The following is a 26,793-nucleotide window of genomic DNA, read 5'->3' as shown; positions in this document are numbered from 1 at the left end:
CCACTGCTCTCTGCTGTGCAGCACCAAGGTCACGGCCCAGCCCCTCCACACAGCAGCTCAGGGCTGGAGAGGAGATCGTCGTTTTAAACATCGTAAAACTCCAGAGACAGAAACAATCCTACCCCTCTCCCACTCGCCACGTAGCCCATTACAGCAGCCCCAGTTTCCTCGTCCATGTTCTGTCCTTGTGCCAGTGCTGAGCCCCTAGTTATGGTGATGGCTGGTGTTGTGGGGGGTTAACAGGAGCCAGGGGCCATGCTGGGTGTGCCTGACTCCGGGGGAGGCGCGTAGGCTCGGAGAGCTGGGACACTGGGGATTTCTCAGCCCACAGAGCTGCACATGCTGAAGTCCACAGGAAGCAGCGACCGGCTTCTCCACACAGGCTCTGTGCGGCTGGGCTCACTGCAAACATTCCCACCTGCACGTCTGCTGCCCTGGGGCTAGATCCCAAAGCTGCTTGTATCCTGGTGCCTTTGGCCTCAGCCACCAGCCAGTGTCTGGGGCCTCACTCAGTTCTGCCACTGGCAGGGGACACTGATTGTAGGAGTCGGGGGTTTCTTTGGTGCAAACTTTATTATTTGAAAAAAAAAGCCCAGAAATTCCTGTCTTCTGAATACAGCAGAAAGAAAATTCCTGGAAGTTTCCTCGTGCAGAACTGCACATCTGCTTTCCAGGGAACCCTGGGCCTGAAGCCAGCGCTCTCTCAGGTTCCTGCCAGGATCACATTCACAGCTACTTCCCTTGGCTCTGTGCCTCACATACACGAGCTGCCAGCAAGTCCTTCACCCCAGGTGTTCCCAGGGAAACCCCTCTGAGGCATGCGTAGATACATCTCTAAAGTCATCGTAAATCTCTGACTTAATCATTTTCAGATAACCCGGTATTAAGTCTTTCCATGTTCAACTTTGTATCAAGGCCTTTTCTATAGAAACTTGGTTCCTGTGCATATAGGCCACATGCTTGTTGTGAAAGCAGAGCTGGCTGCTAGAAGGGGGTGGCACTGTGAATGGGGAACACGTGTGCACAAGGGAGTCAAAGGCTTTGGCCCAGATTTCACCCTCAGAGGTCTCCCCCACACTGGTTTAGGGATGCTGGTGGCCTCGGTTGGCTGCCCCACTTCTGAGCAATGGAACTTGAAATCAGCTTTTCCTTTCCAGCGATAGCTAATATTCAGGAAAGGCAACTAGGCCCTGCCATCCAGCTTTGAACACCCTCACAATTCAGGGGGGCTCAAGTTCAGTTTGGGTGGATGCTACATCATTTCTCCCAAATCAAACACTGACCTACTGCCATTTGCTGTGGACAAAAATAGGATAAGATTGAGCAACAAATGCTGGCACCTTCCCAGCACTCACTAGGGCCGGAATTGCTGTTTTCAACAGCCATGCACATGTTTTTAAAGAAGACAGTAATATTGCCCTGGTGAGCCCCACACAGAAACCAAGGGTGAAACAAAAGAACAAAAAAGGCTCCTCAACTTTTCTTCATTAGGTGGGACGGTTTTACTACATACGTCCAAATATCCTCCAGTCCCACAAACTGAACATTGCTCCATTCGACTGCATGAACCAGGCCTGTGTTCTGTGCACATCCAACATTCCTCCTGAACTCAGAAGTGCCTTCCCTTTGTAACTACGCCCCTGGGCTGTGTCTAGACTGGCAAGATTTTGCGCAAAAGCAGCCACTTTTGCACAAAAACTTGCCAGCCTTCTACACTGGCCACTTGAATTTGCTCAAGAACACTCACAATCTAAGGTAAGATTGTCGTTGTTCTTGCGCAAATACACTGATGCTCCCACTCTGATAAGCCCTCTTGCGCAAATGTTTCTGCGCAAGAGGGCCAATGTAGACAGGGAAGAACTGTTTTGCACAAAAAAGCCCTGATGGCGAAAATGGCCACCGGAGCTTTCTTGCGCAAAATCTCATCTATACTGGCCACAGATGCTTTTGCGCAAAAGCATCCGTGCCAATCTAGATGCTCTTTTGCTCAAATGCTTTTAATGGAAAAACTTTTCTGTTAAAAGCATTTGCACAAAATCATGCCAGTCTAGATGTAGCCCTGACGTTCTCAGCCCTGGTACGACTAGCAGCTTTATATTTAGTACTTGGGTGGGAGGTCTCTCAGAAAAAGGTTAGTGATGCAGATGTTGTTTATTCACTAAGGCTATATCTAGACTGCCACATTGTGTTGGAAAAAGGGATGCAAATTATGCTCCACAATTTGCATATCTTTTTCCGATTTTGTTTTGGAAGTGGCTTTTCCAAAATTTGGCCCGTTTACCCTGGGCCAAATTTTGGAAAACCTCCTCTTTTGGAAGAGCCCTGCCCCACCCGGGACCGGGGTCGGATTTCTTCTCGGAGAGGGACCCCAGCGGGAAAGTGAAGATCGGGGCGTTGGAACCATGATCGACAAATGTCACCTGCCCCCGGTCACTGTCCAGACAGACCCAGATCCTGCGGGGGGCCTGGCTCAGGGGCAAGAGGGTCTCCTTGGAGGATGTGAGAGTCTGGTTCTTATCTTCACACTGCCCCACAGCCCAGGGCTAAGGCTGGTCCATCCCTTTCTATTCATTGACTCTCTGACCACCCCCACAGCCCAGTATCGCCCATTTCCCACTTCCAACTCCCAGCAATGTCTCCCTGAGGTGAATCCCTCACAGCCCAGCACACAGGGCTCAGAGTCAAATCTTGCTGGGGTGTCAGGCAGTGACTGCCACGTACGTTCCCATCTCACACGTTTCCGATCCAGAGATGGGGCGAGCCCAGGTACAGCAGGGAAAGGGGAGACCAGGAGGAGGAGCTGGAGACAGATAAGAAAGGAGGAAGCAGGAGTTACATAAGCAAGGGATGGGGAGCAGGGGGTGGAAAGGGGCAGAGAGGGAGTGAAGGGATAAGGGGGAAGCAAACAATCAAACAAGAACACAAAAGCTTAAACTCAGGATCTGGCCACACAGCAGTGTCCAGCCAGCGGTTGGCCTGGATCGTATCCCAGCAGCTCATGCAAACTGCTCCCTTCTTGCTGCTGCTGGCGTGGTGTTCGCTCCAGCAGGGCTGGCGTGTGCACAGGCACCAAGCAGAGAACCTGCCCTCCCAGGGGCTGTGTAGACGTGTCTCCAGTGAAATTAACGTGTACTTACCTCCCAGTGTGATGAGTGTCTAGGGCTGCTCACAGACTTGCAGTGAAACTACAATTTGGGGGAACTAACCCCCCGGAGCTATGTCAGTGACACTGGGAGTGTCACCGTGGCTGTGACTTTCTAAACATCCAGTCCCAGGCCTGGGGCCAGCAGAGCAGCAAATGTCAGCAGCAGCTGGTGTGCGTGAGCAGTGTGTCATAACACGGGAGAAACACAAAGCTAAGCTTGAGCTGAAGGGGGATTTTACAGCCTCTATTCTCCGCTTTATGACTTTACAGCCTAAAGATCACAGCCCAGCCCCTTCCAATCCCAGATAAGTGCTGGAGAGTTGTTAGTTTCAAACATTGTAAAACCCCATAGACAGAAGTGAAAGTAATTGAGTGGGCCTGCAGCACCTTGGACACTAACTTATATATAAATAGAGAGATGGTGTTGTGAGCATTCGTGGGCATAACCCACTTCTTCAGATGAGTGAGATGAGAAGAGAAAGTAACAATCCTAACCCATCCCCCACCCCATTCCAGCTGCTCCGGTCTCTTCCCATCATTTTGTCTCCTTGGATCAAGGTGGAGCCCCTACCCATGGTGGGGGCTAGTGCCACTGGGAGGTTAAAAGGAGCCAGGGCTCCATTCTGGGTATGTCTGACTCTGGGGGAGGCACGTCAGCTTGGAGGGCAGGGACACTGGGGCAGCTCAGCACACAGAGCTGCACATGCTGAAGTCCCCAGGGAGCAGCGACCTGCTTCTCTGCACAGGCTCTGTGCTGCCAGGTGTGACAGCATGTCGGGTACCCCCCGACCCTGCACCCCCTCTGCAGCAAGATGAGACTCCACCAGCCAATAGAATAGAGAGAGCTTATTGCTTCTCCAGGATACAGCACAGCCTAGGCACTATGTGGATATAGTGCACAGGCAGGCCTTAGACCCCTGGGGTAGGTGGACATAGGCCCCATAACCCCCAGCATTTGGCTCAGTCTGTTCTCTTCATGTTTTCCCAGCTAAGACTGCCCCTTCTCCAAGCCACCCCCTTCCTGTGTTCAAACCCCTTCCCTGGTCAGGTAAGAACCAGCTGGGCCATTGTCTACGGACGGACGTGAGGGCCCTCAGGGCGACCCCCTGCTGGGCTGTGTTTACAGATGCAGGCCAGCAGGGGTCACCCACCACCCAAGCATAGTGACCAGTGAATGTCCAGCACCCCCCACTACGTCACACCGGGCTCCCTGCAAATGTCCCTACCAGCAGGTCTGCTGCCCTGGGGCTTGATCCCGATGCAGATCGTACCCTGCCGCCTTTGGCCTCAGCTGCCAGCCAGTGTCAGGGGCCTCGCTGGATTCTGCCATTGGCCGGATACACTGACTGTAGGAGTCAGGGGTTTCTTTGGTGCAATCTTTACTATTTACAAAAAAAGGCCAGAAATTCTTGTCTTCTCACTACAGTAGAAAGAAAACTCCAGGCAGATTCTTCACACAGAACTGTGTAGTACCAATAAAAGCAAGCAGGATCTTATGAGGGGGATAAGGCAAAAAGCCACATTTATTGTAAAGATAATAATAAAAATAAAGAAAAGATAGAAGCAAACAACGTTGTTTAGCTACTTATTCCTATCACTACTTAACCTTTCTACACTTTGTTTATATATAAACATTCATTCGTCCATTCATTCAGGTTCTGTGTATTTGTTATAGTTACCAGCCTGAAAGTTGCTTGTGACAGAATACTGGCCAGGTATTCTGTACACAAGTGAGGGTCGTGGGGAGCAAAGTCCTGATCAGATGCACATCTGAAGCTCCTGGTGGGCTGGCAGCAAAACCTTGGACTCTGACTCCATAGTCTTTTGTTCCAATCTTTATAGGAATTTCTTCCTATGCCAGTCTATGGGAATCGCTGCATCATGCTGATGTCTTCAGGGTGGCTGTCAGGTGCTCCTCAGTGATCTCATAGGGTGGGCCTCCAGTACTTGGTTTTCTCCACTTGACACCTTTTGGTTGCACTGGCACCTGACGCCTTCTTCAGCCCTTTGTTGCTGCATTCTCAGGCTGGCACCTCTCAGAACCATTCGTTCATCGTCCAAGCACTCTCTCTCTTACATACATTCGCTAATTAATGTTTCACAGCCAGTATTTTGTATAATAATACTTTTACATGTACAAGAGTTGTAGTTACAAAAGTTTCTGGGTGGCATTTCTTAAAACATTCTCTCTCTGAGTGCTGAGTTAGTTACTGTTATAGTTACAATGTTTCACTTTGCGATTAGGGTTAATTGCTTCACAATGCTTTGAAGAGAACGGGCGGGCGTCAATTGTGTAACAATGCCCTTAATCAATTACAGGGCTTGGCTCCCTGGGACACAGAGAGGGGAGCTGTTTCTGGCTACATAATTATATTCTTAACAGTTCTAAGTTACATGATCTAATATTACATTCCTAACAAATTATATTCTCAAGGGGCAATAATAAGAAATCTAAACATTTAACAATCTTAACAAATAATAATAATAATAATAAATCTAAACACTTATCAAGCTTGATGACACTAAATCTAAACACAAACTTAAGTTGTGGGGAACAAATTATGGGGAGTCACTTCCACTTGGGGAATCATTTTTAATACTTTAATATGTTATCCCTACAATTGCACATCTGCTTTCCAGGAATCCCTGGGCCTGAAGCCAGCTCTCTCTCAGGTTCCTGCCTGGCTCACACTCATGATTATGTCCCTTGGCTCTCTGCCTCACACACATAAGCTGCCAGCCAGTCCCTCAGCCCGGGTGTTCCCAGGGAAACCCCTCTGGGGCCTGCTGCACACTTAACTCTTAATTCAATCCAGTGATATCACTAAGGACTGAGAAAAAATATGTGTCCTGATTGTCACAGCTTCATCGACTTGACCCTGGTGCAGACAATGCAATTTTGATGGTGACGTGGCTACAGCCTCACAGAGAAATGGGTTAACTACATCCTACAAATGATTCTCTCAGATTCTCCAGGTCCTTTATATCCCCACCAGGAACACTGCGTGTAGAGACCAGTGGTTATGAAAACCAGTCTCATCAAATAAAAGGTTCTTCCAAAGCCAACGGGCTGGCCACATGCCCTGGTCACTACATAACTCAGATCTTACCCGAAAAATCACGCTGTTGCCAATCTGTTAGTATCTAAACTCTAAATCTGTATTCATACAAGGAAGCAATAGAGGTGAGAGTTGAAACTGATCACAGAAACCAAATGCACACAACAGTTGCAAAGTCCTTGCTCTGGGCTTGTATCCGTAATGGAATAAACAGCTGCCTCAAGCCAAATCTCTTGCCATTTCCAAATCATTGGAAGGACCTTTGTTCCTTGGTTTGAATGCTGCCTTTATCTGCAAATTTGACACTTTAATCAAGTTCTGAACAAAGACCTGGCCTGAATAGGCATAAGAACATAAGAACGGCCGTACTGGGTCAGACCAAAGGTCCATCTAGCCCAGTATCCTGTCTGCTGACAGTGGCCAGCACCAGGTGCCCCAGAGAGGGTGGACTGAAGACAATGATCAAGCGATTTGTCTCCTGCCATCCTTCTCCAGCCTCTGACAAACAGAGGCCAAGGACACCATTTTATCCCCTGGCTAATAGCCTTTTATGGACCTAACCTCCATGAAATTATCTAGCTTCTCTTTAAACTCTGTTATAGTCCTAGCCTTCACAACCTCCTCTGGCAAGGAGTTCCACAGGTTGACTACACTCTGTGTGAAGAAGAACTTTCTTTTATTAGTTTTAAACCTGCTCCCCATTAATTTCATTTGGTGTCCTCTAGTTCTTCTATTTAGGGAACTAATAAATAACTTTTCTTTAGCGGCCCTCTCCACACCACTCATGATTTTATAGACCTCTATCATATCCCCCCTCAGTCTCCTCTTTTCTAAACTGAAAAGTCCCAGTCGTTTTAACCTCTCCTCATATGGGACCCGTTCCAAACCCCTAATCATTTTAGTTGCCCTTTTCTGAACCCTTTCCAAGGCCAAAATATCTTTTTTGAGGAGAGGAGACCACATCTGTACACAGTATTCAAGATATGGGCGTACCATAGTTTTATACAGGGGCAGGAAGATATTCTGGGTCTTATTTTCTGTCCCTTTCCTAATAATTCCTAGCATTCTATTTGCCTTTGACCGCCGCTGCACACTGTGTAGAAGTTTTCAGAGAACTGTCCACGATAACTCCAAGATCTCTTTCCTGATTTGTCGTAGCCAAATTAGCCCCCATCATACTGTACATATAGTTGGGCTTATTTTTTCCGATGTGCATTACTTTACACTTATCCACATTAAATTTCATTTGCCATTTTGTTGCCCAATCACTCAGTTTGGTGAGATCTTCTTGGAGTCCCTCACAGTCTGCTTCTGTCAGCTACATTCAACACCCAAAGAACATCAAAAGTTAAGTATAGGGCACTTCAGCCTACTCTTTTAGCCTCATTTAGCAGGACACTCTAATTGACAAGATTTTTTCTGTTCTCTTTCCCTTCCCATCTCCTCTTTTTGTAACTCTGACCCCTTGCTCCATTCATTTGCAGAAGTGGGTCGCGCCCACGAAAGCTCTTGATACCATCTACATTTTTGGTTAGTCTTTAAGGTGCTGCTGGAATATTTGTTGTTTTTTCTGTTTTTTTTTTTCCCAGCTACAGACTAACACAGCTTCCCTCTGACACTTTACAATAATTAGCTCATGGTACAGACAATATTTGGAAAGATCATTAAGTGGTCCACCAAGACCCTCAGCAATTTTCAAGTGGTCTGTGAAAAACAATCAAAGTTCCTCCCTTTATTTTCATGTATTTCTCATTACTTATAATAGAGGAGGATGAAGAAAAAAGAATGAAAAGTGGCAGGGGCAGGAAGAGGGATTTTTTTCTTATTTGTGTCCCCAGTGGGGCCCCAAAAATGAAGCTGAGCATGGGAACCCACTAACTCTAAATCCACTGCTGAGTATTGGACACTAAAGCTGCATCTAGACTGGCAAGTTTTTCCACAAAAGCTGTCCACTGGCCGCTTGAATTTGCGCAAGAACACTGATGATCTAATGTAAGATTGTCAGTGTTCTTCCGCAAATACTATGCTGCTCCCGTTTGGGAAAAAGCCCTCTTGTGCAAGAGGGCCAGTTTAGACAGCTAAAAACTGTTTTGCGCAAAAAAGCCCCGATGGCGAAAATGGCGATCGGGGCTTTCTTGCACAAAACTGCGTCTAGACTGGTACGGACGCTTTTCCGGAAAAAGTGCTTTTGTGCAAAAGTGTCCGTGCCAATCTAGATGCTCTTTTCCGCAAATGCTTTTAACAGAAAAACTTTTCCGTTAAAAGCATTTGTGGAAAATCATGCCAGTCTAGACATAGCCTAAGGGTACTTCTAGATTGCAGTGCTATTTCTGGATACCAGAGGTATCCCCTGCATCCAAGGAACGCATCGGCTATTGTGAAATAATTTGCAGAATAATGGATGCGCTATTTTGCCATCCCTGTAAACCTCACTGCATAAGGGATAAAGGATGGCTCAAATTAGCACTTTATTTCAAAATTTGGCATTGTGTAGATGCACCAAATTTTAAAATAGCCTATTTTGAAATAAAATCCAAATAAGGGTGCATAGCACAAACTGTGTAGCTTATCTTGATTTTAGAGTGCACTTTAGATGTACCCTTAGTCCATTCTACTAGCCTCATTTAGCACAGATACTTTAATTAACAGGTTTTTACTCCTCTCCCTCTCCCCTCTTTTTCTGCTTTATTATGCCTTCTGCTCCCTATTTGTCATCTGAAGAGGTGGTTTGTCCAAAAAAGCCTATGATACTTTCTATATACTATCTATACATTTCTGGTGAGTCTCTAATAGCAGGTCTAGTAACATGCTAATGGGAACTGAGAGGGGCACTCCGGTTGCTGCCGATAGTCCTGCTTCCATGAGTAGTAGGGGAAATGGAAGGGAGAGTGTTCTCCCTTCAACTTCCTGCAGCGTGGACAAAACCAAAAGCCACGTTAAGGTACTTTGACTGCAGCTACGCAATGAACATAGCTGAAGTTTTGTAGCTTAATTCAACCTTGTCCTGTAGTGTAGACGTGCCCCAAAGTGCTACAAAACCATTGTTGTTTTTTATATTTCTGAAATAAGAACAGTTTTAGGGTAAGTTGGCACTGAGCTTTTAGTGTTAGAACTAGCTCTGCATTTTCGGTATTTTAAATTTGCTATTTATTTTGCTCTGCCTGTTTTCATGATCAACCGCTTCAGTCCTACTGTGTGTACTTAATAAAATCACTTCTACTTACTATGAGGCCCAGTGTCAATAATTGTTACCTGGGGAGTAATCAGTGTGCACATCCTTCTTTCACTTGCCTGAATGGTGTATTTGGGGTTGTGATCCTAGTTAGGGTTGGGTTTACCAGGTGCTCGGCCTGAAACTGTCTTCTCCTCAGATCTGAATGGATTCAGTGCCTATATTGCCCTTGGTGGGGCAGGCAGTGATCTCAACTCAGTGCCTTGCTGGGGGACACCAGGGAGCTGGCTCTGCTGGACAGGGTGGGGAGGAGTCCCAGAGAGCAAAGAGGCGAGTGTCCATGGCTTTGTCAGCACCCCAGGAATCACCCCAAAGGGTCTTCTGTGACTGCGCCCCGTCACATAGCGTATGGGGGATGGGTAGGATTGTTACTTTCACTTCTGTCTATGGAGATTTACGATGGTTAAAAGAACAATCTTCTCTCCAGCTCTTATCTGCTGTGTGAAGGGGCTGGGCTGTGACCTTTAAACTGCAAAGTTGTACAACTGAGAATAGTGGCTATAAAATCTTCCTTCAGCTTGAAGTAGCAGACAGAACCTGCTGAAACACTTCTCCTGCTCCTTCTGCTGAAATGTCCGGGGAAAACTCAGACAGAAGGATCTCAAGCCAGGCACAGAGACCCTGAGTCATTTCTGCGAGGAGGAGGGGGAAGCCGTGTGTGTGGTTTGCTGGAGACCCCCGAGCACAGATCTCACCCGGTGCTGCTCCTGGACAAGGCTGCCCAGACACACAAGGTAGGACTCACTCTGGATGTGGGTTAATTCCAACTTTCCCTGTTCACACTCAGCCTCTCCATGAACCGGAATCTCCCCATTTCACAGATTCTTCCCCTGCTCCCTGGCTCCAAATACATCTCTGCCCTGCAGGCGCCTTCCTCTGGGCAGGTGCAGGGAGCCCTGGTTCTGCTGCTGCCCGGCTGGCCATCCCCACACTGCTCACTAGGCAGAGCCGGGCTCTCCAGCGCTCCAGGAGGCATGTTCTTCGCACCCGGCACTGAAGGACACCGTGTCCCTGCTGCTGCCTGGACAGGATTGGAGGGAATGAGCTGCTCCCAGCCACCCCTGGGAGGCCAGGCACTGCCAGCAGGGGGCTCCGTAATCATGAGCAAAGCAGCCCCCACTCTGTTCTGTGGGACACACAAGGGCACAGGACAAAGAGGTCCAAGGGGTCCCGGCCTCCCACGCTTCATCCCAGGCTTGGCCCCCTGACCAGGCTGGTAGCTGCAGCCCAGCAAACCCAGGGACCTGGGGCACAGGTGGGGAGCTGCAGATGCTGCACCTGCCTAGGGTGGGCCCCTGAGAGCTGCCCCCTGCCTCTGTCCCCACCCCTTGGGCTCTCTGCCTACAGCATCAGCTTCCAGCCTGGCCTGGGGGCCAAAGACCCACAGCCAGGCCATGCTCAGGGGGGAGCTGGAGTCTCGGTCTAGTCCCTAGTGGGCAGATTCCTGCAGCCCTTCCCCTGGGAACCTCCTGCCCCTCTGCGTCTGGAGGCCAAGGGGTGAGTTGGCCGTGGAGACTCAAGTCCCCTTTCATCTCTCCAGGCCAGAGCTGAAAATATGAATGGGAGTTTTGAGGGGAATGTTTCGGGGCCTTGGGAGAACTGGAGGGATTCGAACTCCAGCTCCATCAGGAGCAGCGACTCACTGGCCAGAGCCGGAGAACTGAGTCACTCGGTGCAGTGTCACCATGTGATGTTTTCTCTCTCCAGGTGTGAAAAGGGGACGTTGCAGCCGCCGGAGGAGATTTCTCCTGAACTGGGTTTGAGACGGTGACTTTGCCAGAAAACTGTTGCTCCCATGGAGACTCCGAGGGAGGGTGAAGGTACCGAGAAAGGATCTAGGAGAGGAAACTGGGAGGGGGAAAGGACAGATCGGTTGAATGCAAGATGGAAAGGGGACAAACAGAGCAGGTGTAACGAGGCACAGGTGTAAGGATGCCACGCGTTAATTCATGACTCACCCTCAGTCGCAACACTGAGTTCCAATGGCCTAATGTTTAGTCTGTCCCAACCTGGGAAATGTGTGGAGCCAGAGAAACAGGGGTGCTGCTCTGGCTAAATCTCAAGACTTCCCCAACCTGGGCCAAGGTCTGCATGGGGCTCCACGGCCATGGACCAGGGGAGTCTCAAACGATCCCCTGTAGCTCTTGGCCACTTCAGGGTGAATCTGGCTCGTTGAGCCGACTGTCTCCCAGCCTTGGTCTCCACACTGTACAATGACTGTATTCCTGGGCGTGTCGGTCTGTGGAGGCCGAGGGCCCCACTGTGCCCATTGTGGAGACGCTGTGTGAATAGACCCCAAGGGGTATAGAATTATGAGACTTAACCCAACAAATCTTACCATCCTGTTAACGCCAAAGGAACCAAAGTGTGTAAAGTTACATTCACACTAAATGTGGAATTTGGATCTAGGAGGGGGCGGGTAATGATTGATCTGGGGCCACTCCAAGATTCTGATCAATGGCCAATGGCCACAGGTTTCTATGGAGTTTTCTAAGGTGTTTGGCACCTGGGAAGCCAGGTGGGTGCAGAAAGGATCTTGGGATGGAGGACTGGGTGAAGGAGGGGGCTGTGATCTGGGGCAGGAGATTGGGGTGCAAGGTCCTGGAGGGGCTATGGGTGCAGGAGAGGATTCTGGCCTGGGGGAAGAGTGCAGGCGGGGTACAGGGTATTGGAGGGAGTTGTGACCTGGGGAGGAAGAGTGCAGAGGGTTTGTGTGGTGACCTGGGGCAGGAGAGGATTGAGATCTGGGGCAGGCATTTGGAGGAGGGGATCCCAGAGGCAGGCTCTGAATGGGAGATGCTTACCTAGGCAGCACCCAGCCTGCAGACTTGCAGGACCCCAAAGCCAGCTCCCTGCCAATCACAGCCCCAGACTTCTCAGATCTGCTGTCTGCTCCCTTCAGGTGGCTCTTCTCTGAATGCCAGGGCAGGGGGAGGCTCTTTGCGCTGCCCCCATCATCAGCCCAATCCTTCAGCTCCCATTGGTCAGTTGTTTCCAGCCAAAAGGCATGGGGCTGCTCTCTGCCTGTGGGTCCCGGCAGAGCAGTCTGCAGGCCGTATCTTGCCCACCCTTGGTCTAGGGTCTGGCCAAAGGCAGTAGGTGAATGGGACAAAGCAGCTGAGGTCCAGAGGGTGGGAGGGGATAAGGAGATTTAAGTTCCCCTCATCACAGACTGCGTCTCCTCGGGTGGCTGTGGGCTCCTGTGTTGGGAGACACCGAAATGAAAGGGGCGGGAGGAAGGTTTCAAATCAGTTTCTCTCTATAGAGAAGGCAGAGTGAGTCTTTGTGCCTCTCTGCCTGATTCTTTGTCAAAACTCGAGCCAGGCTAGGTCAGATCAGAGTTATAAATCTGAAAGCAGAAAACCTCCTCTCTTCTCCTTTCCCCTCCAGACACTCTGCCCTCTGCACTGGAGACACAGAGAGGGGAATCCCCAAGCGCGTACACACCAGGTGAGTTTGCAGGTGGAGATTGTATTTGAATTATGACAGATTTCTCAGGAAACATTGTTATGAGTTTCTAGCTCAAGTGAAAATCAGTTTGACTCTGACCAGGACGCTTGACAATCTAAAAGTGAAATAATTAAATACTGAGAAGATCCCATGTGAAGTCAAACAAATGACTCTGACACCAGGCTGGGTGCTGAGTTCATGCCCACGCTGCTAAACAGAAACCTCTCCCTCAGCAGCACCCAAAGCCCCTAACTCTGACCCTGAGGTTTTGATAGACAGTCACAAGCCTTTTAAGGAAGAATGAGTCAAGAGCTCTCTGCCCTCTGGGCTGACACCCCCTCTCCTTTACCCTGACACAGGGGTCTCCCCCATCCCCGTAATCCAACATCCCGCCTTTGCTTTGGACAGGCTGGGCTCTCCCATTGGAGTGGCTCACTGCTTCTGGGATAGGGGGACACTCTCTCTCTGATGCTGCCCCCCTCTTTCTGGGCTGGGAATGGGCTGCCCCACCCAATCCTGCCCCTTCCTCTCAGCCCCTTGGCCTGGCACTGGAGGATGTTCATTGCCAGCAGCGAGATACAGCCAGGAAACTTTCAGTGAGGGGGGAGCAGAAGAGGCAGTGTAACAGGGTGGCGCTCACCACTCACGAGCGCCTCCATCTGGCCGAGTGCGTGTGCCTGCGCTGTCACTTTAAAAAGCCTTTTCTACTACTCAGCCAAAGTCACACTGTGTGAATCATACTCCTTCAGGGAAAGACGCCTAACGGGCCCATGGCAGAGATCTCTGTTACTGTCCCGCTTCTCTCAGTTTATTCACCTTCCCTCCCCAGATAGTGAGTGGGGCCTCCAGGGCTTCCCCTCCTGGGCGCAGTGTCCTCACCCTTCCCTCAGGGCTCAGTCGCAGCTCATCCTGGTCTCTAGTCAGCTCTGAGAGCTCTCCATGGTGCTGCTCCCTTAGGCAGTCACGCGGCCTTCCCAGGCTTAGGGCGCCAGAGACACTGAGCTGTTTCTGGTGCTGGAGCTTCTTCTTATAGGCCTTTCTCGCCCCTGATTGGCTGGTTTCTCTGCAGCCATGCTAGCTTTCTTGGAGGTATTCTCTATGGGTACATCTAAACTACACCGCTCTGCTGACAGAGGGATGTAGATTAGGCACATTGATATTGCAATGAAGCTGGGATTTAAATATACCACATTTCATTTGCATAACGGTGGCTGCCACTTTTTTCTGAAATTGGGCTTTTTTGGGGGAAAAAATGGCAGTCTAGATGGGGATCTTTTGAAAATAAAACCCTTTTCCAAAGATCCCTTATTCCTCATAAAATAAGATTTAAAAGATCTTTCATAAAAGGGTTTTATTTTCGAAAGATCCCCATCTAGACTGCCATTTTTTTTCTGAAAAAGCCCCATTTTGTAAAAAAAGCAGCAACTGCCATTATACAAATGAAGCTTGGGATATTTAAATCCCAGCTTCATTTTCAATATCAGTGTGCCTAATCTACATCCCTCTGTCAGCAGAGAGGTGTACTTTAGACTCACCCTATGGCCTTTGTCTAGACTCAGGGCCTGGTCCACCCTGTCTCAGGCAGGTACCAATTTAAACCCCTGAGGGAAACTCTCTCCCCACTAAAACTTTTCTGACTGTGTCTCTGCTGCTGGGATGGAGCAGCCCCAACAGGAGGAGCTGGGAGCTGAATCTCATGTAGGGAAATAAGAAACCAGTGAAGCGGGTCCCATTGCTCAGGCTGAGGCGCTGCAGTGACAGCTCGGCTCAGTCTCAGGGCCCAGGGCAGAGGCAGCTCCCTGGGGCCTAGACCTGTCTAAGGCAACAACAGGGCTGCAGGGGAGGGTGAGAAATGGCCCCAGCTGCCCCTCATGCTCTGATTCTCTCTCCCCAGCAACTGTGACTCTGGATCCAGACACGGCCCATCCCCAGCTCACCCTGTCTGAGGATGGGAAACATGTGAGACAGGCAGACACACGACAGCGACTGCCCAGCACCCCGGAGAGATTTGACTCTGTGTTCTGCGTGCTGGGTCGTGAGGGGTTCACCTCGGGGAGACATTTCTGGGAGGTGGAGGTGGGGGATGGGCCATACTGGACTGTGGGGGTTGCCAAAGAGTCTATAAATAGGGAGGACTGGAACAGCCAGAACCCCAGTGGGAGGATCTGGGCTGTGGAGCGGTGGGGGGATCAGTTCTGGGCTCTAACTCACCCTGCGACCCCTCTGCCCCTGAGCCAGGCCCCCAGCAGGATCCGGGTTTGTCTGGACTGTGACCAGAGGCAGGTGACATTTATCGATGCTGCCAACGAGGCCACGATCTTCACTTTCCTGGCAGGCTCTGTCTCTGGACAGAGCATCCAACCCTGGTTCCGGGTGGGGCTGGGATCCCAGCTCAGCCTCTGTCCCTGAGACAGGGGTGGGGGGCAGGGAATATCCCACTGTGGGCTCTGGAATCAGATTCTGTAGCCTCACACAAATAAGACTTTATGAGCTCCTCCTGTGGACTGTCTGTCACGTCATCTCTGTGATCCTGGAGGTTGCTGCAGGTCTCAGCTCTAGGCAGCTCTGGCCTGTCCAGCCCCAGAGACCACTGAGTGTATTATTCTGGAATAAGAAGCCTGTCATTTTCAAACAATTTCTAAATAATGGGCTTGCTGTGTGGACGCTCACTTCATTATTTCAAAATAACGTGAGTTGTTTCCAAATAACGATGTCGTGTAGACTTACTCACTGTGATTCTGGGCTCAGGACTGGCCCAAGGAGAAAAAATGATGGGAAGAGACTGGGGCAGCTGGAGTGGGGTGGGGAGGTAGGTTAGGGTTGTTACTTTCACTTCCCATCTGAAGAAGTGGGTTGTGCCCATGAGAGCTCATGATACTCCATCTTACATATTTGTGTTAGTGTCCAAGGTGCTGCAGGCCCACTCAATTACTTTCACTTCTGTCTATGGGGTTTTACAATGTTTGAAAGTAATAACTCTCCAGCACTTATCTGAGATTGGAAGGGGCTGGGCTGTGATCTTTAGGCTGTAAAGTCATAAAGCAGAGAATAGAGGCTATAAAATCCCCCTTCAGCTCAAGCTTAGCTGTGTGTTTCTCACGGGTTATGACTTACCGCTCGCACACATCAGCTGCTGCTGACCTTCGGCACTCTGCTGGCCCCAGGCCGGGGGCTGGATGTTCAGAAAGGCACAGCCATGGCGGCACTCCCGATATCATTGACATCGCTTGGAGGGGTGAGGGGGTTCATTACCCCAAAATGTAGTTTCATTGCAAGTCTGAGTGGCTCTGGACACTCACCTCATTGTGAGTTAAGGGCGTGCTCATTTCATGGGAAACAGCCACACAGCCTTTGGGATGGGATGTTCCAAGCTCGGTGCCTGTGCACATGGTGACCCTGCAGGAGTGAACACCTTGCCCATAGCAGTGAGGCTGCAGCAGCCCCTCACACTGCACAACACTGGGAAAGAGCCTGGAGCTGATGTTGGCACCACATCTCTCCAGGGCTCTGCAGATGTGAGGGGAAGGTCACAAGCTGGGCACAAAATTCTCCCGTAAACTTCATCCCGAGCTTCTCACTTGTTGATACAAAAAATGTGGGAATTCTCCATTCAGGGCACAGTCTGACCTCAAGTGTTTCCTGGAGCTGTCACCTCCCTGGGGACTGGCTGCCTCAGGGCTGTGGGGATGAGACACAGGCTGTCACTGCTGGGCACTGGGCACCATACATCCCAGGCAGCAAGGACCAAGAGTCTGTCCCACCTGAGGACTGTTTGGAGACCTGTGTGGAATGGGCTGGGGAAGGGGGAGTTGGAGTCTTAGGGTATGTATACCCAGCAACAGTATTCCAAAATAACTTAGTCCGTGTCAACATAGCAGGCAGTTATTTCAAAAGTGTCAAAAATACTGTCAAGCTGGAGGACTTCTTACTCCGACTTGTGTAACCCTCATTGTACAAGAAGTAAGGGAAGTTGGAGGAAGTTGCAAAAGAAGTGCTGTGGAGATGCTCCTTTTTTTTGGAATTAAGCTATTTCAAAATAAGATATGCAATTGACATAGCTCAATTTGCGCAGCTTATTTCAAGTTAAGCCCTGGGCTACGTCTACACTGGCCCCTCTTCCGGAAGGGGCATGTAAATTTCACTAGTCGTCGTAGGGAAATCCGCGGGGGATTTAAATATCCCCCGCGGCATTTAAATAAAAATGTCCGCCGCTTTTTTCTGGCTTTTAAAAAAGCCGGAAAAGAGCGTCTAGACTGGCCCCGATCCTCCGGAAAAAGTGCCCTTTTCCAGAGGGTCTTATTCCTACTTTGAAGTAGGAATAAGAGCCTCCGGAAAAGGGCACTTTTTCCGGAGGATCGGGGCCAGTCTAGACGCTCTTTTCCGGCTTTTTTAAAAGCCGGAAAAAAGCGGCGGACATTTTTATTTAAATGCCGCGGGGGATATTTAAATCCCCCGCGGATTTCCCTACGACGACTAGTGAAATTTACATGCCCCTTCCGGAAGAGGGGCCAGTGTAGACGTAGCCCTGCAGTATAGATGGAAGAAGGAAACCACAAGCCTGGAGCAGGTGCAGAGGCTGCTGTGACTGGCACTGGCAAGGCAGGGCTCTGACTGCAATTGCTGGGACAGGAGAGCCAGCACCACACACCCTTGTGATTCCCTGGGGGTGTCCATGCTTAGAAAGCCTGAGGGTGCAACCTCTACAGCTCCTGCAGCCATGGAGAGTGAGGGTCTGTGGGCATCAGGTGCTTCTCACTTGTGGTTTCCTTTTTCCCAACACTCCTCCCCAATCAGCCTTTTCCTGAACCAGCAGTTCCATGGGTGGCCAGGGAGAGGCCTCTTCTGTGTCCCAGAAGGACCTGGGAAAATGTGAGCAAAGGCTGCAACAAGGCACCACTGGGAGTTGAACCCAGGACCTTCTGTTTACAACGCAGGTACTTTAACCAGCTGAGCGATGGTGCCCTCCTCAGGCTGTTTGGTGAAACTGCCCTATGGTGCCAAACAACACCTTTGACTCCCAAAGTGCAGCAATTTCCTACCAGCCCTGGCTGTGTCTGCGGCCGAGCAGCACAAAGGAAGATACAAGATCCCTGATGGGGTCTTTGCCGGATGAACGTGCCTGAGGAAAGAAGCTGGAATTGCAACAGACACACAAAAGGGGACGTGGGACAGTTTGAGTCACACACATGGCAGGGGGCACACCTCAGCCAGAGACCTTATCCACTCACAGAGCTTCACAGCTTCTCCACGCCCCGAACTTCGCCAGGCAAACTGCCCCATGGGCCTCGCCCGCACCATGCTCAGGGCCTGGGGGTTTTCTGTCAGTTTGCCAGACCAAATAACTAGCCCCCGCTTGCTCTGGAGTCTCATAAGAACATAAGAACGACTGTACTGGGTCAGACCAAGGGTCCTTCTAGCCCAGTATCCTGTCTACTGACAGTGGCCAGCACCAGGTGCCCCAGAGAGGGTGGACCGAAGACAACAATCAAGCCATTTGTCTCCTGCCTCTGACAAACAGAGGCCAGGGACACCATTTTATCCCTTGGCTAATAGCCTTTTATGGACCTAACCCTCCATGAAATTATCTAGCTTCTCTTTAAACTCTATTATAATCCTAGGGTACGTCTAGACTACCGCGTTTTGTCAACAGAAGTTTTGTCAACAGTATCTGTCGACAAAACTTCTGTTGACAAAGAGCGTCCAGACACATTGAGTTCTGTCGACAAAGCAAGCTGCTTTGTCGACAGAACTCCGTAGTCTGGACGCAGTGTTACAGGCAATAACACCTTCTGTCGACAGAGTTCTGTCGACAGAAAGTGTTATGCCTCGTAAAATGAGGTTTACCAGTGTCGACAAAACTGCTGAGTTCTGTTGACGTTATGTCGACAGAACTCAGCGGTAGTGTAGACGCAGGTATAGTTTTGTCGACAAAACTAGGTAGTCTAGACACACCCCTAGTCTTCATAGCCTCATCTGGCAAGGAGTTCCACAGGTTGACTACACGCTGTCTCTGCCCTCTCATCCTCCAGCTTGGCTTTGTCTCCAGGCAGAGCCTGCTCTGCCACAGCCACTTCCCTCTGCCTGTTACTCCTGGGTCTCCTAGGGCAAAACATGCCAGTTCACTCTGACTACCAGGGCTTTTAGCCCTCAGATCTGCACCCAACACCAGCATTGGCTAGTGAGGGGGTCTGAACAGCTTCTGTAGAGAGGGAGACAGCAAGAGTTGAGCATCCTTGCCAGCTACTTCAGAAAGCAGAGGAAGGTAAACTCTTTATCATCCCAGGTGGGACTTGAACCCACAATCCCTGGCTTAGGAGACCAGTGCCTTGTACATTAGGCCACTGGGGCACACAGAAAAGTCTGCCAGGGAAAGGAATTCACCCTTCTAAATGGCCCTTCTTCAACTTTTAGCTCCTGATTAAGCCCCTTTGAAGAAGCCAGATACAAGGAAGGGCTGATCACACCCCTCTGAAAATCAGCTTTCCATGGGTATCTGTAGCTGGCTCCGAGTCATGGGACTTGGTGTCTCGTCTCCCTCCCAAAATCGGAGAAGTGTCTCCCACCGCTGCAGCCTCCTGAGGCTCTATGGCCGTGTCTGTACAGCAGGGGCAGCTTAGTCTTGGCAGGCCGGCTAGCTCAGTTGGTTAGAGCGTGGTGCTAATAACGCCAAGGTCATGGGTTCAAGCCCCATGCTCGCCACTGAGATGTTTGCTGTGGTGATTGTCCTCACCCAGCCTTTAGCTGCCTGCTATGGACAGGGAAGCAGAGACACACAAGAGGCTGAGACCTTTGCAGGAAGCAGAGTAGAGAGCTCATAGGAGGAGGCTCCAGCCTGCACAGCCCCAGTGGCTAAAAGGGCCTTGGCCTGGCCTGCTTTCCCTAATGGCAGGGAAAACCCTTCTCTTCCCTCCATTGCCCCAATGGGGTGACGTGATTCCCAAATTCCTGCTGCTGCAGTGGCTGGCCCAAGGCTCCCTGCAGGGGGCAGGTTCCTCCAGCCCAAGCCACAGAGGGAGGCTCCATATGTCCAGGAGGCCTGGGGCATGTGCCTGGCCCACAACACTGCTGCCAACCACCTGGTCACCTGCGTCAGCAGCCCTGTGTGGCCGTGTTCTTGTGCAAGAAGCCACCAGTGCAGACAGAGCCTTTGTGTGCAGAGCCGTTCCGCTGCTTATTGTCACGGGGGTTTCTTGTGCATGAAGGAGCAGTGTGATAGTCCACGCTTAGCCTCATTGGCATATTGCTTGCTCAAGAACCCGTCAGTGTAAACATGGCCCCTCTGCTTTCTAAGCTTAAAAAATTTTGTGCAAAACAGGAAGATTCTGGAGCCTTCCTCGGCAAGTGAGTCTGAATCCTGCACCACAACCTCAGTGGGACCCGCTGGCGAAATACTGGTTTGCTGCAAATCCTTGGTAATGCCAGGGTTTGGCTTCCTTGGCTGTGTCTGCACCGCACATTGCTGTGCAATAAGATACGCAAATGAGGTGTGGGGATGAATATTGCCACACCTCATTTGCATACCTAATGAGCCATCATTTTTGCAGCAGAGACTTTTGTGCAAGAAGAAGCTGTCTACACTGCTCCTTCTTGCACAAAAAAACCCTCTTGTGCAGAGCTGTTCCGCCGCTTATTGTCAGGAACCCTCGTGCCAGTTGGCAGAAAAGTCCAGTTCTGACCAATCTCTGAGTGGCCGGTGCCTGAGGGGATCCAACATGGATCCCTAGGTCACAGGTCACAAGCACCATTTAGTGGCCCCAGTTACTGACCTAAACACCATCATAACATGATGGCTACGTCTACACTGCAGCCTTCTTGTGCAAGAACTGTTTTGTGCAAGCGTTCTTGTGCAAAAGGTCTTCCACAAGAACACGTCCACACTGCCAAGTGCTTTGCACAAGAGATGTGCTTTTGTGCAAGAGCGTCCATGGCAGTGTGATTGCTCTCTTGTGCAAGAAAACTCTGATGGGCATTTTAGCCATACAGGTTTGTTGCACAAGAAATTCATGTTGCCTGTCTACACTGCCCTCTTTTGGAAGAGCTCTTGTGCAAGAGGGCTTATTCCTCGTGGGGAGAGGAATAACTCTTCTGGAAGAAGCCCTGTTTTCCAACGCTGTAGTGCAAATTTACTTGTGCAAGAACATTTGTGCTGTGCTCTGCATGTTTTTGTGCAAGAACATTGAGCAAAAACCCTGCCATGTAGATGTAGCCTACAGGTTTGTATTCATTCAGAGAGCTCACATACAGAAGAAATGTCTCTATTAAATAGACACTCTTGCAGGGGGCACTTGGATTTGAACCAAGGACCATGTGATCTGCAGTCAAACACTCTGCCACTGAGCTACACCCCCATATGAGAAAAAATGTCTGCAGCCAGTATTGAGAAGTGGGTGGGGAACAGGAGGCTTTTGTAGAACACACATCTCAGGTGGGACGGACCCTCACTGACCCCAGATTGTGACTGGTCCTAACATGGAGTTTGTCCAGAAAGCATCAGAACTGGGGCAGGGCAGAGGTTCTGTCCACACAGAACAGTTATTTCGAAACAATGGCCGTTATTCCAAAATAACAAGGCAAGAGTCTAGACAGCAATTCCGTTATTTTGAAGTAACTCTGAAATAACAGACAGCTAATTCCAACTTCTGTAGACCTCACTGTATGCAGAAAAATGCCTATTCTGAAATAGCTATTTCAAAATGAGGTGCATGTACATGCTCCACTTCTGCTATTTCAAAATATCCCCTCCCCAGGGCCATTCTAAGTTATTCCCCCTGGGGCTCTAAATCAAGGTAGCACCTCTACATTAGGGAAGCCTCCTCAGACTCATTTTGAGGTTTCCCTGCAGTGTAGACGTGCTATTTTGAAATAACTGTTCCAGAAGAGCTTATTCCAAAATCAACGTGCCGTGTAGATGTAGCCAGAGAGTCCTGAGAGATGAAGCAGCCGGAGGGAAGCCAGGAGAGCAGAGGCCAGTCTGAGACCTGAGTGCCCCAGGTGTCTACCCCAGGCCTTCTGTCTAGGTCCCAGGTGTAAGGGGCAGCACTAATGACTCTGAATCCTCCAATCTGAGTTTAAATCTCAGTGGGACGGGCTGGGGTGGTTGCTGGGAGGTCCTTGTGCTCCAGGCTTTTTGGCTTCCTTGTCCTGAGGTTCACTAAGGTGGTTTTGCTTGTCTGAGGCCCATTAGAGCTTTGTGAGCAGACTTGTGCTCAGGTGCCTGATGCCATCACAGTGTCAGGGCAGGTCGCCCATCTGACCCCTGAGCTCAGCCCATGCTGGAGGCAGCCAGAGAGCGTGAGCAGAACGGGGGGCAGGGGAGTTGTATATTTTGGGAAGGGTCCTGGTTCCCAGCCACATGCCTTGCAATAAAGACCAATGGTCTCTGCACAAAGTGCATTGTGGGAATAAGAGTTGGGGCAGCAGGAAAGGGGCCGGCGCCTCAGCACCAGCGAGCAGGTGGGAGAAGATGGGAGTGAATCCTGCTACCTCTCATGTGCAAAGGGAGCACTGACCCACTTACAACTGATCTCTCGTGCTCTGGCCTCCAGCAGGTTTGTGCCCCACTAGGGTGGGTTATTTCAGAGAGGAAGAGGGAGGGGTCTCTGGATGTGCGGAGTCCCCCGGCTCTGCCTGTGAAAAGAAAGAACAAGGGCTCAGCAGAAACTTCAATTCCACTTTGTGCGTCTTGACTTTTTCAATCTAAGGACTTTGAAGAAGCACTGCCAATATCTGCTCCAGTGGTGCAATGGGTCAGCGCACAGTACTTATAAGGCAGTACTTGTAGGAGACATGCTGAGGTTGTGAGTTCAAACTTCACCTGGAGTACTCACTTTTAGTCCCTACTGGGTTGTCCCCTTGCAGTGGTTCCCAAACTTTTCAGCATCACGCCCCCCCCTTTTTGATTTGTGAAAACCCTCCTGCCCCCCCCCTGGAATTTCTTCACACCCTCTCTCCTCCCCACCCACCCCCCCAGGCTGGCCCCAGAGCCCAGGGCCCAGGAGACTGGTCAGCAAGTGAGACTCGCCCGTCAGTCCAAGCTGCTCTGTCCCAGCTGCCATTCCTGCCTGTCCCGTGCCAGCGCCACACGCAGACCAGTGGGGCAGAAGGGGGGGTGTCAGTGGGGCCCTGCTCTCAGTCCGTCCCTCACAGGCCCTGTGGGCTGCTGGAGGGCTGAGCCCGTCGCCCAGGCCTGGCACAGGGATGGAACATGGGGCACGTTTCCCCCTGTGAGCGTGTGTGGGGGCAGGAGGGAGCCACACGGGCCCGGCTGAAGGTTTTGTGCTGGGGCTGGAGGCTTGAGCCCGAGCTGTCGGCCTCAGCGGGACTTGCTCCTCCCCCCTCTCCTGCCTTGCTGCCTCCTCTGGCCAGCAGCGCTCAGGGGCAGCCGGGAGAGCCGGCACCAAGGGCAGAGGAGGCCGAGGCACAAGCCCCTCAGAGGGGACAGGCCTGAGGCCTCTGGCTTGCCCAGGCTCACGCCAAGGGGATTTCTGTGGTGCCGGGCGGGGGAGGGAGGCCAGGCCCAGGCCGGTGGGAGAAGGGGCAGCGCCTGCCAGGGCAGCAAGGGGAGCTGCAGGGAGCGAGACGCAGTGTTTCTGCCTGGATCACTCAAGGGTCCTTCTGCGAGTGAAGCGCCTGTGACACCCCTGTGCTGCTGGGTTCTCCTGGCCCTCCCCTGGGAGGCCGTCCCCTTCGGGGGGCTCTTGCCCTGGCACTCGTCCAAGGGCCACCTGGGCAAAGCAGCCTGCCCCAGGCACCTTCCATAGCTCAGCTGGCAGAGCAGAGGCCTGTAGCAGGAGAGATTCTTCTCCCTCCCCCTGGCTGCAGGCCCGGCATTAGGACCAGGCGGCTGCTTTGGGTCTGTCCCTTTGGGGCCTTATTCCTCTTAAAATAAGGAATAAGGGATCTTTCAGAAAAGGTTTTATTTTCCAAAAGATCCGCCTCTAGACTGGTGCTTTTTTCCAGCAAAGCTTCAAGCCTGCCTGCCTGTTGCACAGCACTGGTAGGAGACAGGGAGGATCTATCAGCACCTGCAGCCTCTCAGAACAACCCGCGTCCAGACCCCCAAGTCCTAGCCCAGCCCTTTCCTCCACCCTTAATGGGGTCTGTTGGGGATTGCCTGCATGCCAGCCCACCCCAGTGTCAGCCTAAGGATTGACTGGTCTGTAAAAGCAGCATCCTGGAAACGAGGAAGCAGCTAAGGCATCTCTGGTGGGACTTGAACCCACAGCCTTTGACTGTCTAGATGGGTTTATATTAACCAGTGCCACTTCAAAGTCCAATGTGCTTTCCACTGCACCACACAGCCTGATGGACTGCTAGGATTGATATCTCCACTCTCTGCTTTGCAGCATGGCAATTGCTGGGGGAAAAGAAAGGGGAGCCAGGTCTGTCTCTTTTGGGAGAGCAGGTAGGAAAAGGGAGGGGCCACTGAGCCCCCAACAGTGAAAACTAGGAACCAAGACAAAGCTGCAGCTGGAGAAAAGGGGCATCAATCCCACTACTCTTTGCATATAAAGCAAGGGGTTTCCCATTTGAGCTAAATCCTCTGCATGTGAGCAGCTCCTCTACCCCACCCACCTTGTTGTAGACCCTACAAGGGCTCTGTGGCGAACTGAGGCTCCTTTCCGAAAGGGCCACTTGTGGGACTGACACCCGTGGGCCGGCTAGCTCGGAGGTTTAGGACGTGGTGCTTGTATCACACAGACGCATCTTAAGAGCAAGCCCCTTGTTTCAAACCATAACGGGCTCCCTATTCTGACGTCCCTGCAAACCTCATGGAGTGAGGAGAGTTTCAGAACAGCCATTTATTTGCAACTAAGTGCTGTGTAGCCAGCACCGAATTACAAAATAAGCTATTTCAAAATTGACTTGAAATAAGCTACCCAATTGCATCGCTTATTCTGAGCTATGGGACGCACCCTAGTGAGTTAGAGCCCAACTCTGCCCCCAGCTCCCTGCTCCACCCACACACGTACTGACTCCCTCACTGCCATGGGGCTGTTTGCATTGGCCTCTTCTCTCTGTAGCCAGGCTTCAGCCAGGACTGAGACTCAGGCAGGAGAATGTGACCCGGCTCCCTGCACCTGGGCCCTGCATTTCTCATCCCTTCAGAGACACTTGCTAGTGGAGGAATAAATCAGTCACATGAGTGTAGATTATGAAACTTTGTAGTTGTTGTTGCCTTGAAAACTCCCCACAGACCTTCCCCTGGGGGTTCTGGGCAGCCGCTCACACTGCACAGCTAACTTCGAGGTGAGGGTGCTGTGTAGACGTACCCAGCCTACTGAGGGCCAGCCTGCCGGGGGGAGGTTCTGGTCACTTCTTTTCCTTGTCTGTCTCAGACTGTGTCTACATTCCAGGGCTACATCTACACTGCAGGCTTTTTGTGCAGGAGCAGATGTTCTTGCGCAAAAACTTGCAGAGCGTCTACACTGCAGGCACGTTCTTGCACATGTAAATGTATAGTACAGCATCAGAAAACAGGGCTTCTTGCACAAGAGTTATTCCTCTCCCCACGAGAAATAAGGCCCCTTGCCCAATAACTCATCCACAAAGAGGCAGTGTGGACAGGCAACAGGGGTTTCTTGCTCAAGAAAGCCCTATGGCTAAAATGCCCATCAGAGCTTTCCTGCACAGGAGAACCTCCACACTGCCATGGGCGCTCTTACAGAAAAGCACTTCTCTTGTGCAAAAGCACATGGGAGTGTGGACACACTGTTGTGCAAGACCTTTTGCACAAAACAGTTCTTATGCAAGAAGTCTGCAGGGTAGATGTAGCCAGCCCCTCTCTCCAGGGAACTGCAGCCCCTCGACCCAGGCAGCTGCTCCCAGCATTCAGGAGGTACCAGGCCGAGAAGAAACCGTCTGACATGGTGCTGCCAGGGAGGGGCCTCACTGCTAGTCACTGTTCCTGTTCCAGGAGCAGAGCGAGTTTTGCCCTGGGCACCGATATTGAGGGCGTGTGCCCCTGTTTGTGTGTGAGCCCCCATTGGCTCCTGCTGGGGGGTGGAGGGTCCCCTGGTGCCATAGCTCCTCCTGGGGAGAGGTGGAGGGACCCGGGTCCAGTATTTCCTGCTGTGGAGAAGTAGAGGGAGCCCATTCCCTATAGCTCCTGCCAGGGGGGACCCTGACCCCTTATCTCCTGATGTGGTTTCAGTTTTTCCCTGGCGGATGCTCCAGACATGAGGGATGCCAGCGCACTGGCCCAGGCCGGGCCGGCAGTGATGGTTTTATACACAGCAGGGAAATGCCCCGGCTTCTCCCCCTCACAGAGCTGCTGCCTCTCCGGGAGGCGGATGAACTGCAGGTGCGGGACAGCTCCCTGCCAGCAGGGACAGCAGCCAAGGCACCAAATATCGCTGGGTCTGCAGCCAGCGTTGGGAACTGGGCAGGGAACAGGAGGCTTTTGTGTCACACGTCTCAGGCAGGACGGACCCTCACTGAGCCCAGACTGTGACTGGTCCTAGCCAGGAATGTGCCCGGGGCTGGTTTGTGACACTCTCAGGCCGTGTCTACACTGGGCGTAAGAGCGACGCTGCCGCGGTCGATGTTCCGGGCTCTAGGGAAGACCGGCTGATTGGAACTGAGCTGTGCAGAGTCTTGTAAAGGGAACCACAACTTCTCTGGATATTTGCAGAGTTTTATATGAGGGTTTATCAGAAGGGACGTTGTGGGCTCTGGAACAAGGTGGGTGGGGCAGGAAAAGTGCCTCACAGGCAGGGGAATTAGCTCAAGTGGTAGAGCGCTCGCTTCGCATGCGAGAGGCAGTGGGATTGATACCCACGTTCTCCAGTAATAGATGTTTGCTGCTTCCTCTTTTCCACAGGCAGAGCCAGCCAGGGGCTAAGTGCTTCCAGGGGCTCCTTCCCTCTTCCATAAGGCAAGGGGCTGGTTTCCGCAGGGCAGGAGGT

At 51.3% G+C, this 26,793-nt stretch overlaps 1 long non-coding RNA gene and 2 other non-coding genes across 3 annotated transcripts; 2 read left to right on the top strand and 1 right to left on the bottom strand.

Moving 5' to 3' along the window:
* Window positions 1-9,753: 9,753 nt before the first annotated feature.
* LOC149522540 (uncharacterized) lies at window positions 9,754-15,989 on the top strand. Its single transcript, XR_016347382.1, has 4 exons — window positions 9,754-10,170; window positions 11,144-11,256; window positions 12,827-12,886; window positions 14,781-15,989. It is a non-coding gene; the product is annotated as an uncharacterized LOC149522540 (long non-coding RNA).
* Window positions 15,990-19,511: 3,522 nt separating this feature from the next.
* TRNAI-AAU (transfer RNA isoleucine (anticodon AAU)) lies at window positions 19,512-19,585 on the top strand. Its single transcript has one exon. It is a non-coding gene; the product is annotated as a tRNA-Ile (tRNA).
* A 1,577-nt stretch (window positions 19,586-21,162) lies between these two features.
* Window positions 21,163-21,234, bottom strand: TRNAC-GCA (transfer RNA cysteine (anticodon GCA)). Its single transcript has one exon. It is a non-coding gene; the product is annotated as a tRNA-Cys (tRNA).
* Between the last annotated feature and the right edge of the window lie 5,559 nt (window positions 21,235-26,793).

Source organism: Pelodiscus sinensis, chromosome 19 (genome assembly GCF_052426305.1).
Source record: "Pelodiscus sinensis isolate ZL-2025 chromosome 19, ASM5242630v1, whole genome shotgun sequence".
Taxonomy (NCBI): Eukaryota; Metazoa; Chordata; order Testudines; family Trionychidae; genus Pelodiscus; species Pelodiscus sinensis.
This window is presented reverse-complemented; position numbering and strand designations above follow the sequence as displayed.